Source organism: Miscanthus floridulus, chromosome 17 (genome assembly GCF_019320115.1).
Source record: "Miscanthus floridulus cultivar M001 chromosome 17, ASM1932011v1, whole genome shotgun sequence".
Lineage (NCBI taxonomy): Eukaryota > Viridiplantae > Streptophyta > Magnoliopsida > Poales > Poaceae > Miscanthus > Miscanthus floridulus.
Window position 1 is genome coordinate 89,515,378 of NC_089596.1, and position 14,193 is coordinate 89,529,570.

The following is a 14,193-nucleotide window of genomic DNA, read 5'->3' on the forward strand; positions in this document are numbered from 1 at the left end:
AAACCTTTTGAGTTATGCCATGTAAACGTTTCCATACAAATCCTCGTTGAGGAATGTGTCTTTACATCCTTCTGATGTAACTGTAAATCGTAATGTGCCACTAATACCATTATGATTATAAAAGAATCCTTGCAAGCTTATTATAATATATTCCTTCTCTTTGTGTAAATCATTTCGCCACAAGTGGCGCTTTATAGCTTTTCATATTTCCTTTGGAGTCTCATTTGTCTTGTAGACCCATTACAGCCTACTGTGTTGGCTCCATTGGGAATTACTTCTAAGTCCCAAACATCGTTGGTATTTATCGATTTCATTTCATCTTCCTTTGCTTCTTGCCATTTAGACGAGTGAACGCCTCTCATGGCTTTTTCAAATGAGGTGGAATTACCCTCTATTTGAATTTCTTTCTTAACATTGACTACTTAGTCACCAGAAATATCTGATTTTCTTATTCTTTGAGACCTACCGGGGCCTCATGGCACTTCTTTCATATGGGGCTATTGTTACTCTTTATTGCCAAAAGGCAAATGTTCTATAGCCTCTTGTATCACAAGATCCTTGTTTACTTATTTATCTTCTTTAAGAGCTAACATCAGGTGTTGTATATGTCATACAACATCAACATGTATTAAGCAGTTTGTTGCTCTAAACACTGTAGTGGATATGTAATCCCACTTCTATTCAAGCTTTAGGTATCTATATACCATGCTCCCCCAGATTACTCCATCTTCTGTAAAGATGGTGTATCTTCAAATTTCTTATTTTGGGTTTAATCTGCTAAAAACTCATATGTCGTCATCCAGTATAAATACTAGTTGACTATGCTATCTTTCTATCGGAACTGTAAAAGGTCTAGGAATTTAGCTATTTCTTTACTTTAGGTGTATCGTTATTATGACCGTCTTACTCCCTCAACGATCACATTCATCTTTTATAGATCACTTTTACCTTCAATGCATAGTATGCATTGCATTATCTAAAGTATGGGGAAGTATCTTTCTTAACTGTCTTTCTTAACTAATCTTACATTTCTCCCCCTCGAAATGTGGTATGAACTTTTCTACCACAATTTCAAAACATTTAGAACTTTTGTGAATGATGAAACTTTGATTACTTACTTCATCCACATGATTACATCATGCAAACAAAATTCGTATGGGAGTACATTTTCCTCATTACACTTCAAAACTCAACATAGTCTATTATTCTCAATACTTCTGCAAGTCACGCTTGCATATCATTCTTATCTTTTGGTTCACACTCACCTTTCTTTTGTTCTTAAACTCATTGAGTACTTAACGACCATGACACAAACAGAGTGTACGGTCAATTCTATGATAGCATAAGAGCTACCCCAAAATTCTCTCTATGTGCGGAATACACTTAGAGCACATGAGTCATCATATCCTTCTCCCGCCATGCGGGATAAGTACTATGCCAAACTCTCCCGCCATGCAGGATTGGTTAACATATGTACTATGCCAACTTTACCCCGCCATGCGGGTATTTTCTCAATCTTTTCCCGCCATGCGGGTACTATCACAAACTTTTCCAGCCATGCGAGATAATTCCCTTGAACCGACATAAATGCCAGGATTGACTCGTGTTCAATCATCAAATTCAGAAATAAATTCGAATATTCTTTTAACACACATGTTTAATCCAATGTTAGTCAAATTAAATATGTATATGACTTTTACAACTCTCATAAGTGAAACTGAAAATAAATTCTTGTTCACAGAGAGTACATAAAAGACATTTCTCAATGAAGACTCTCATTGATCTATCTCTTTTCTTGGATCAATATCCTAGAATTCTTTTCTTTTGAAGTCATTCTTTAAAGAGGACATAGTCCCTTAAGCAATGGCATTCTTTCACATATAACTTGCCCTTAGGCATTTCATCATCTGAGTCACAAGTACCCAGCTCATTTCTCTAACTGCCTTCAAGAATGAAAGCAAGGAAGTCTTTTGTTTGAATAAATATTCAACAATAATGCTCATTAAACTTTGAAATCTTTATATTCTATTCTATATCACCGTTGGACAGAAATAGAATAAAACATTATTTTCCTACATTAATTCCACATCACCGTTGGGCAGAAATGGAATTAACGTATAGAAATTCAATAATCTTGAAAACATAGAACTGCTCCTCAAAATTAAATTCTCTCGTTGGTTCAAATTTAATTAGAAGGCAATCAACTTCATTGCAGCGGAAACATGAAAATACATTTCTCTAATTTACGAGCATTCTTTGATCTTTATCTATTCTCTGAAAATTGGTCACTTTGATGCAAAATTATCAGAGATTTAAACTTTAAACATAAAACTCATAAAATTATAATATTGTTATCATCAACGTTGGTTAGAAAATAACAATACCATAATTTAACTTTAACTATCAACTGACTATTCCTCCAATTAAAATTTTCCCGTTGGTTCTAATTTTAACTGGAGGATTAACTTTTCATCATTTACTGAATAACTACAACTGCTCTTCAAATTAAATTCTCCCGTTGGTTCGAATTTAATGAGAAGACAATATTCTTTAACTTCTTGAAAATAATACTAATTCAGAAGCATTTTTACTTTACTCATCTGTTCTCTAAACAAATTATCACGTTGGATCAAATTTGAGTAGAGGTAAAACATTTAAACTTAACTTTATTCATTCAAAGTAGCTTCTAAAAAAAACTGAAAACATCTCCTTCTTGTTCATTTGGCCTGGAGGCCTGCTTGGCCCGAAGGCCTGATTGCTTGTTCGGCCCAGCAGCCACCCGCGCAGCGCGCACCCGCGCCCAGGCCGCAACCTGGGCCTGGGCCGGGAAAGTGGCATCCCGCCTGGGCCGCTTTCGACCCGACCGTGCTCAGCCGTCGATGGAGATCGGACGGCCGTCCACGCCCAACGGAGGATCAAAAGGCACCCGCGGCCGCCGTTCCCCTAAAACCCTAGTTCATTCCTTCCCTCCCCTTCTCTCTCTCGCGCCGCACGCGACAGCGGCGGCAGCCGTGGTGTCCGTCGGCGCCGATGAGGGGTGGTGCCGACCGAGCTTGTCCGGCTCCCCTTCCTTTCTTTCTCGTGCGTCTCTCTCTCTCAGCAGCGTGACGCATCTCGAGCAACAGCAAGCCGCACCAGAGGAGAAGACGAAGACAGCGCCATCGCGGGCCCTCTTGCCGGCGAGCGCGCTCCCCATCGGGAGAGCGCGCCGCCGTCAAGCGGCTCTGTGTCGGCGCCCTGTACCCGTACCCGCGCGGATGCATCTCGGCGACGAACACCGGCGCGGTCTGGTCTTTCCCGCACGACGACGGAGATGGCAGTGGTGAGGTAAGCCACCGGCCTTGCTTTTCTTTTCCCCCTTCTGTGTTTCTCCTTTTCTACTCGGATCCAATCCGATTTGGGGACGGGGATTGGAATTAGGGTTAGGGTTTCGGCAAGTTAGGGTTAGGGCCGATTCGATTCACTGTTCTTCTTCCCCATGAGTTTTCACGAATTTAGGGAAAAACCTAGTCTGTATGCTCAGATCCGAAAGGATCTAATCCATCTCTTCCCGCGCGTCAGCAAACCGGCGGCGGGTGCTCCATCTCGCGTGAGGCGGTAATGACGGCGGTGGGGAAAACTTCCCCGGACCGTCCAATATCTTTAGGGTTTCATTTTCTCCGAACCGAAGTTCGTTTCTTTTTCTTTTCTTTGCCCCGATCCGGATCCACATACTAGAAAACCGGCTTTGATACCATTGTTATGTACTTTGAATCGTCTAGGTGTGGATCCAATGGGTTAGTTCTTTTCTGTTGAATCATGAGTTTGCTTCGGGGTAGGAGACAGAGAGAGAGAGAGAGAGAGAGAGATGTAGGAGCATCTGACCGTCGGAGGAGCTCCCTGCCTTCACTGGTTCGTCGATGAAGATCTGCGCTGGGCAGCGACGTTTGGTGTAGGTGTGAAGACCGGCGGTGGTGGTGGAGGCAGTGGTGCTTCCCGCCGCTGGCAGTGCCACCCTTTGGATCGGATTAGGGTTAGGACAGTGGGGCTGTGGCGGCGGCGAACCTCGTACCGTGTGCCGTTTGCCCCACCTCCTCTTTATAGGCACTGTGCGATGGGGGCCCACTAGCCACGAGATGGCTGGACGTCTCCGATCAGGACGCGGTCAAGGGGTCCATCTCGACCGTTGGGTCAAGATGGATGAGATCAATTCTAACAGTACCTCTCTCCAATGCAGATATAGGAGTAGTGATAGGCGCTCCCTGCTGAAGGAAAACGGCAGGAGAGCTCAGCATAGCATAATGCTGAAAGCGCCGCGGCGACGCCGGCTATCAGGAAGGAGAGTGTCAGGCCTGGCCCGGTGTGCTCACGAGCCACGGTTCCAACTAGGACATAGATGCCGGCGCCAATCGTCGTACCGACACCTGAGGATCATGTGCGTATGTTGAAGTGAGGCACATCTTGCATTGCCTAAATCTGAGAGAGTAGTAGTAGATTCAGTGAAAGCACAAGAACCCTCTCCATCCAGAGTCAGGAAAGAGACTGTATGCCCACTGAAACTGAAGTTCGAACCCCCAAGGACCTGTGCGTACCGATGGCGGCGAGGTGGGGAACAGATAGCGTTCTGGCGAGGCGCTGGCCACCTCCCCTGTCGGCGTCTTCAACCCAGCCAGCGGAGCTTGCCGTCGCCGGCTTCCGCCGCACCAGGCACTGCAAATTGGGCCAGGAGGGGCCTCCCATGGCCATGCCTGATCATCCAAGGGCTGAATTGATGCCATTGGGAGAAAGGGGATGAAGAAACTCGAGAGATTATCAGGTTGTTGCAGTCTCGTCCTCCGCAGATCGAGATCGCTGCTAGCGTAAGCGAAAGGTGGTTGACCTTCTCTGCTCTCTATGTAAAAGGAGCCGGAAAAAGTATAATTAACCCCCATCTTTCATTCATGGTCTACTTCACCCCTAACTATGAAACCGTCGGTTTTACCCCCTAAATTTTCTAAAACCGTCTATTTTACCCACGGACGGTTTTTAACAGCGGTTTACTACGGTACCAGCGGGTCGCTACAGTAACGGTGGGTTTGCTACTGTAGCGCTACTGTAGCACGGAGCCGGAGGAGCCCGAAATCGTGGCTTCACCGGCTCTTCCCAGTTCATTTTCTGCCTCGATTTCTGAAACGGCTCCTGCTACAGTGTTGCTACATCGCAGCTACAGTGTTACGCGCGGAGGAGCCGGAGCCGGCCGGAGCCGTGCCAAACGAGCCCCAAGTATGAAAGGTGGGGGTTAAGTAGACTTTTTCCAAAAGGAGCTGGACAGCTAGAACATCATTGACTTCTCCTAGGTTACTCCTCCCTCAGCTGACTCGGCTCAGCTCGGCTCCACTACTTGTCCCTTCGGCTAGTTCTCTTTCGGAGAAGGGCAGACTTCTGAACTGAACTATAGAGTACTGTGTCAGGTAAGGCGAGGGCGAGGGGCTCCACTAAAACATTTGCAAGACCAGCGCAAAACAGAGATAACCATCCTCTTAGCCAAATACAGATACAGGATAATTGTATGCTAGAAAACTAGAACGGAACCATCTTATCTCAGTTTGTCCTCGAACCCAACGGAAAGAAGAATAACAATTTGAAGTGAACTACCATTTCTCTATTAAAGAAAATATCGCCATAGGATTCATGCTGATTAGGTTTGTAGAAAATATTAGCAACATCTATATCTCTAAATAAGTTATTATCAAAATATATTCAGCGATTTATCTAATGATATATATTATGTATAATAAATATTGTTATATTATTATATATATCTAGTTAGAATTAAAATATTTGATTTTATCAAAAAGTAAGAATGACATTTTTATAGGACAAAGGGTGTAATTTGGAAGACTCTAATTAATAAACAATGAATGCTCCAAGTACGTACTACCTACGGACCGTTTGAACATAGAAAGTTCTATAGTTGAATATATGCTGCAACAAGGCCATGGAGCTAACTTGTAGGAGCATACTCTTTTTAATTCTATATATACTGGAAAAAACTCATTATCTGCACACCGGAGCACAGAGTAAGGGCAGTTCTAATGGGATATTTATAATAGTTTCTATCTATCTTAATTACCTCGACAATTGAACAATTTGCTGATGTGGCTAGCTTGTCCTGCTGCGTCTGCGCAGGCTCACGTGCGGCCAGTCGACATCGCCGCCGTGGACCTCCCGCCATGGCCTGTTGCCGCTGCGTCGTCCTCCCTGTTTGACTCCACGTATGCCGCAACAAATGCCGTGGAGCGCGCCCGCAGCCACCTACGTGCTGCCGTGCTCCCGAATTTTTTATTTTTTAGCCCTTTTTTGAAAAAAATTCACAAATATGCCCCTGAAGGTAAGATTTCAAAATCTGGACCCTTAGCTCGGCGCCATCGTTGCTGGCTTCGAGCTTACACGTCTCGGCGCCAGCTCTTAGGCTCGGAGCAGACGTGGCGGTGACATGATAGACAGCTCGCGCTAGTAACCCTGGCGCCGCCGAGCTTGTCTAACGTATGGGCTCAATCATTTCTCTCTTCCTCTCCCTCTCTTTCTCGCACCTCGCCCGAGCAGCGCACCGCCGCCGCTGCCCACACCCTCTCCCGCCCCTGGCCGCCCGCGCCTCGCCGCGCCCTACGCCCGACCGCCCGCCCCGCACCGCCACAGCGGCGCGGCGGTCCGCGCCCAGGACCGCCTTGGCCATGCCCCGCCACGCCGGTGCTGTTACCGTGACCGTGCCGCCCGCCACCGCCGGCCTCGGCCACGCTCGCCGTGCCGCCCTCGCCCGCCGAGCCGGCCTCGCCGCGCGGAGCGCCGGGCATCCCGCGCCCGCCGCGCGCCCCCGCCTGTAACACCTCGGTGTTAAGCATGCATTAACATTTTGTAAATCATGAGCATAATCATTATTATGCATTCATAAGCATGACATGAAATATAGAATTGAAACATATTAATGAAACATGTATGTTGCATAGTTTTGTTTTAATAGATTGGATGCTATGTTTGTTTTGCCATGTGTGTACCTTGGTTGATCACTTAGACCACTTAGAAGTAATTAGGATGCAATTTGGAGCAAGGTGTATATTCAAAGTTTTCTCAAATTTTGCTTTTAAAAATAATCTTCTAAAATAGGGTTTTTGATTTAAATTAACTTTAAATCTATAGTTCAAAATATAATTGGATTTTGGCCTTACTCTTTTTGGCAAAGTTGTAGAGTACGTTTTTCTAAGCAACTTTTATTTTGGGTCCAACTTTTGAAACTGCTTTGAAAAGGTTCAAAATTTCATTTGAATGAATTTGGAGAAGAAAATAAAAAGGAAAAATCACATTTTCACTTAATAGGCCACCGCCTCCCTTTCGGCCCAGCAGCACAGGCCGGCCCAGCCTACCTCCGCGCCCGACCGGTGTCAGGCCACGGTCTCCGCGTGGCCGTCGGCGTACGGTAGCGACGGCCGGGTGGCGTCCGGTGGCTCCCGCGTGCGCCCTCGCCTCGCCTTTACCTGCTGCACCGAGCCTCGCCCCTCCCCACTCCACCTCACTCAGCAGTAGCCGTGCAGCACCACTGCAGCCGGAGCAGCTCCGCCACGCCATTGCTGCCGCCGAGCTCGCCTCCACCGCTCCGCTTGCGCCGGGACCCCGCTAGTGGGAGCACGGGCTCCGCCTCATCGCGGCGCACCTCCGCACATACCCCTTTCACCGAGGTAGCGCCCGTGCCCTGCATTGCTCCACTGGAGCTTGCCGGAGCTTGGCTCCGCGCGGATAGCCCCGCTCCGCTTCCTCTCCCTCCTCCCTTTCTCGCGCTTCAGGTCTGCCGTGACCTCGTCTTGCTCACGCGCACCTCACCGGGCCTCGCCGTGGCCGGAGTCGGCGTACCATCGACGAGCCACGCCACCACGCCGCCATGGCCGTCGGTGAGCTCAATTTCAAGCTCCTTCGGCCCTACCGCTTGCACTGCCGTGTCCGCCTTGGCACGGTGGTCATGATGGTGGTGACCTTGTCGCCAGCCACCTCGCCGACGACGAGTTCGCGCCGGTCAGCGCCGCCTGCCCTGCAGCGTGTGGCTGGTAGGTGGGGTCGGCTGACCCGCGGGGGGCCGCTGTCAGCACCTCAGCATGAACCTGGGTGCACTGCACCGGGTGCACCCAGCGTTTTCAACGGCTGGATTTTCGTTTTAAAAGAAAAAGATTTCTGGAAAATGCTTGTAAAGGCTTCAAAAATCCATAGTTTGCTCATTTTAGCTCCAAATCAAGTGAGACCAATTTTGTTGTGTTTCTTAGAAGTAGATCTACAATATAAAAATGTTGCATGTCAGTTTTGTGATACTTTTTTATAGGGTTTTATTTAATTCTTGTATTTGCTATTATCTTAGAAAATGTCTAGTAAATAGAATAATTATCAGAAAAATATGGTTCTAGTTTTGTTAATCTCCTTTAGTGATGTACTTTGTAGGAAAAATATATGTCATGCATGTTCTAGAGAGAAATATTGATGTGTAGTTCAAGTGCCTTTAATTGATGATTTTTGTTATTTTAATAGAGAGCAAAAATTGTATAAAACATGTGTATGATAATTTTTGTGCAGTGATTGTTTACTGTGTAGAACATAGGAAAAATATTAAATCTATTGTTTGATACTTTTCATAATACAAAGTATTTTCATGCTCATATTTATGCCATAGCTTGTCATTTTTGTGTAGGCTATTTTACTTATCCAAATGCCAAGAAAAGTTTATGGTAGTCTACTTAGAGTAGTACTATGCTACTGTAATTTTCTCAGATTTTTATGAGCAACAGAAATATATGTTGCTGTTGTAGCCCTAGTTTAAAATGAAATAAAATAATCTTCTTTAATGCATGTTTAGTTAATAATGTTTGCTTTGGTGTATCTTTGAATCATCTTAGCTTGCTGTGGCGACTTGGCATGTTAGTACAGTGGTTGTAGTAGTAGTATAGTAGTACATGTTCTTAGATGATGTTGGCTACCTTGTAGAAGAGCTTTACTTCTACTATGTCCAATAAAGTTAAACATGTTCATCTACATTCCATGCATCATGATCATTTCATGTCATCTCTCCGATGCACCTATCCATGAGGACTTATACATCTGCATCATACAGGATCGTAGGAGGAGTTGCTAGTAGCAGTTCAGGAAGAGCAGACCAGGACAGATCCACAAGAAATCCAGGCACAGGAGGTGCCAGAGGAAGAGGAGCAAGGAGAGGACTTGCCCGAGTGTGTGGATCATCAACCTAGTTTGTTCGAACGAGGCAAGCCCCAGAGCATTCTAAGTCTCCTACTTTATAAAAGTAATTCTTTCTATATATGAGTTTATATATTGTTGCATTAAGTTGTAGGAGTTGATTAAAACCATTGATGCATTTATTACTATCCTTGCCTACCTTATTACCTTTTTACCCTGTTAGGTTGGGATCGATTAACTGCTTAGCCTGGCTTAGACTGGTAGCGATCAGTGATTTCTGGTCACCTACATTTATAGGTGGTTACTGGAAGAATGTAGCTATGGAAAGAATGATATCCTGGAATTAACCATGTGTGATGGATAATTAGAGACCGGACGGAAAAAGTTAGAGGCAACCAGACAGGGTTCTGGGGTGCTGTTAGTTTTTTGTCTGTGTCGATTAAGGACCGATCATTGCTCGTCCCTCTTGTCATGTTGAACGTATGCCTCACATTTAGCTGGCCGAATAAAGTACCTTTCGACCACGAAGCTAGTGACACTATTCGAGCCGGGATAAACTCGAATTGGCAGACTGGTGCTGAAGGGGGTATGACAGGGATGCAAAGAGTGAGCCCAAGGTGCATCCTGGCTATCGGGCGGTCCTTGGGTAGTGCGGTCCATGACTGTTATCCCGCGGCTACTTGGAAAGTGTCATTAGTGATCTGTAGCTCACTTGATCGGTGAGTGTGGTTTGTGTGAGGAATAAATCACCAGCTGGTTAGGAATCGATTCGAATCGCCATCGCTCCTAGATAGTGAGCACTTGACTCGAGCTACAGCATTGTAGTAATTATGATGGAACACTAATGGTTATCTGGATGATATGGGATATGCTAAATCTAAGTTGGTAACTGGATGTTATTGGTTAATCAAGTGATTGCTATAGTATAGGTGCTTACCTAGATGGATAGGTCATAATAAAGATGATGCAAAGTACTTAAAATGGTTTCTTCATGATAGCTTATGCTTTCACAAATGAGTCAGCTAGCCCACTAAAGAAAGCCTTGCATAATCCTTGGTGTTGCTTTATTTTGGTTTAAGACGGGTAAGTCTAGCTAAGTACCTTCTCGTACTCAGGGCATTGTTCCCATTGTTGTTGTAGATGGTCAAATATACTATGGCTATTGCATTAACTGCCTGTACCCGACAATGGGTGACAACTAGGACCAAGGGCAATGGTCACTCTGTATTTCTCATCTAATGCTTTTGTTGGAGATGACTACCTACTGGCACTGTATCTGAACCAAAAGTGTGTGTGGCTTTAAAACTATTTGCTTCCGCTAATTTAGTTTGAACTTGGGTTGTAATAACTTTATGTTCTAAACTCCGATGTATCCAACTGTCATTGCGAACTTTATGTAACATGTGACGGTGATTGCTAAACTTGTACGATCTTGGTTGGTATGTCGATTGGTTTGAAATCCTTCGTGGTTTCACGGACTACCGGGTTATACGGGCTTAAGTTTGCTAAATTATCTGCTTCGGCGGAAGATTTCCTTACTTAATCTCGTATAATTGGTCGGTTCTGTTACAGCTGGCATCGGAGCAAGGTTTAGCAGGTTACTGTTCCCATGAGTATTTAAAACCAAAATTGTGTTTAAAACTGAGTTTTAAAACTTAATAGTGTGCCAGTGGTCATATCCTGTATGCCCAGTTAAGGACTCTAGGTGGCTTATTGAAGTACTGACTTGGGGGTCTTTGCATCATATTTCTATTTCGTTGCTCATACGGCGTGCTATTGTATGAGTGTCATTCACTTGAGTGGTAATGTATGGATCCATTACCTCTACGCCTCGGTAAGTGAGAGTTGTGAGAGCATGATCGGATACACTACCGATCTAGGGAAGTGCTTATATGATGCCAGATTATTTACATGCCATACGCGTGTTTGTATGAAGGTATCCAATGTGTGGGGAATTCTGTCCTATGGTGACGATGCCGTCGATAGGACGATGGTTCGGGTAGTTGCTACTATTGTACGCGTATCTGGGGATGTGTGTAGAGCAAGTAGATTACTTTACTGCTTTCATGCATATTTTTCATACTATGAGGGTTTGGGCTGAAGTGGATCTTTTGTAGGTACATAACAGCGCTATCGTGTAGTACGTATTAGCTACGTTTATGAGAGACCGTTGTATGCCACCGTCTATGCCGCTAGCAATTGTTATTTTTCCTAAGTTTGTGAGAACGTACGGAACGTGCATGCATCATGTTGTTACCTATCATTCATGGCATTGTTCCTCCCCTTATAAGTTGATTATCTCATTTTGATAAAAATGACAACTTAACCTTGTTCTCACGTGAGTAATAAAACAAAATTTGCTACAGATGGCATGTATAAAGCAGACCGCTCGCAAGTCCATCGGAGGTAGAGCTCACTGCCATCAGCTTGCTCCATGTACCCATCAGCACCACACATTTCTTGGAGAGTTTGGGATGCCTACACTCTTGTGGAGAGTGCTCAGCTATGTAGGCTATCCTGATGGAATGGAGCCCCGCTATTTCTGGACAAATGAGCAGTTGGGGGAAGGTCTCTTGGTTACTGTGGAGGCCATTGTTCATCCCCGAGGTGACGGTTCTGAGTGGACTGGTTGGCGTTATGAGTCAACTGGTAGGACCGCTAAAGAAGCAGCTGATAGGGTAGCCTTTGGGATACTGAGAGATATCATGGATCGTTTTCCTTAGGAGTTGGCAGCCGCTATAGTTGGAGTCTTTCCGAGGGGCAACCCCTTCACTGACTCATGGCAGCAAGCAAGAGGAAGATCTCTAGAGATTGGTGCAGCAGAAGGATAGAACAGTGATAACCCTGCTATGAGCGCCATGTTCATAGTGATGAAGGCTTTCGATGGAGTAGAAGGTAGCCTGAGACATGTGTCTGGTGCTCTTGGTCAGGCCCGCGATGACCGACGTCAGCGTCAGAGGGATCATGACGTCGAGATTGAGAGGCTCAATGCCGAGATGTCTTAGTTGACTCGTCAGAGGGATCAGGCAACCCAGAGGACTGGAGTCTATGAGGGAGACGTACGTGCACTGAGAGAGCAGGTTGAGCATCTGACCACCACCAACAGGAACACTGAGCGCATGTGGATCCATGTGCTCCACCAGAGGAATGAAGCCTGGTCTATAGAAGATGTTCTGAGAGCTCGATAGGTTGAGCTAGAGCAGCAGCTGGCCAGTGCAGAAGAGTAGAACGACAACCTACATGAGGAGGTTCATCAGCTGAATAACCAGCTCCACCCTTACGTTCCTCCTAGAGCAGCAGAGATGGATCTAAATGAGGACAAGGATCCCGAAGAGCCTGAGGCACCAGCTGATGATGACAACGATGATGTGGATAGTGACAATGTCGACATCTCTGACTTAGACAACGACCACAATGAGTAGGCTAGTAGTTGTTGCGCTAGCTACTAGGGTTTTGTTTGCGATGACCTTTTGCATGGTTGGCATGTCTGGCATGTAATAATGAGTAGAAAGACTAAGACCTTGATGTAATGTTGGAAAACTTGGATGTGTTTGTGGCGATATCTGAACGTCAAAATTCCAGTGTATGTATGCTAGCAATTTGGTTGTAATGGACGCGATGTGTGCGCTTAAGTAATCTAATTAGTGATGTTGTGTTAATTGGAATGACTTATTGTGCCCCTGTTTTATTGTATGAATTTATTCTCTCCAGTGAATTCAGTACGGCATAATTTTTCATTCACCTACAATTTCTACAACATCGCCTAATAATTACTGTTGCTAAAATATGCAGATGCCGAACACTCACCGTACCGTGTATGACGCTACTGAGGCAGGTGGCAGTGCCCCTAGGAATGAGAACCGTGAACCACCACCACCTCCTCCTCCAACGTACACCGTGGAATAGTTCTTCACACAGTTCCTTGGAAGTCAACGCAACATGGAGGGCATGCAGCAGAACATGGAAGCTACATTACACCATATTGTTGACAACACCCACCATGGGTTAAACCTAGGTGGACATGAAGCGAATCAGTATAGCAGTTTCAAGGACTTTATGGACACCAGACCACCAATTTTCAAAGAAGCGACAGAGCCATTGGATGCAGAAGAGTGGATAAACACCATGGAAGATAAGTTTCATGTTCTAAGGATGACAGAAGTGTTTAAGACTGAGTATGCAGCTCATCAGCTACAAGGCCCTACAGGAATGTGGTGGAAGCACCACCACACCACTTTTCCCCCCCAATGCCCCCATTACTTGGAGGGAAATCACTGAGACTTTTCGTAGAGTTTACATTCCACCTGGTTTGACAGAAATGAAGTTTGGAGAATTTCTAGCACTGAATCAACGCACCAAGACTGTGACACAGTATCTACATGCATTCAACAATCTAAGTCGCTATGCCTCTGACATGATGAATACCGATGCCAAAAAGATCGCTAGTTTCAAGAGAGGTCTGAATCCCAAGATGATGAAGCACGTGGGTACCAACACGAGAACTGGTTTCAATGACTTTGTTAGTGACTGCTTAAAGCAAGAAAAGAACAACAATGTATATGCTACATCCAAGACTCGCAAGAGGGCTTTTGAGTCAGGTCCATCCCAGCCAAGGGCCTCGATGGCAAATCGTTCTGCGTATCGTCCGCCTACCCCTGGTGCAAGGTTTAGACCACCCCAGCGGAGGAATTAGAATGCCCAGCAACCTTAGAGGAATTAGAAGCCATTCAAGATGGCGGTGCCACAAGCCAAGACCAGACAAGGCAGTTCATCTGGAGCTACTACTCAAGTAAGAGGACCGTGTTTCAACTGCAATCAACCTGGGAACTTTGCAAAGTTTTGCCCATATCCTAAGAAGCAGCAGAATCAGTATCAAGCTCGTGTGCACCACACCACCATTGATGACATCCCGGAAGGAGAGCCCATGACAGCTGGTATGTTTTCTATCAATAATCATCCTGCAGTCGTTTTGTTTGATTCTGGATCATCTCATTCATTCATAAG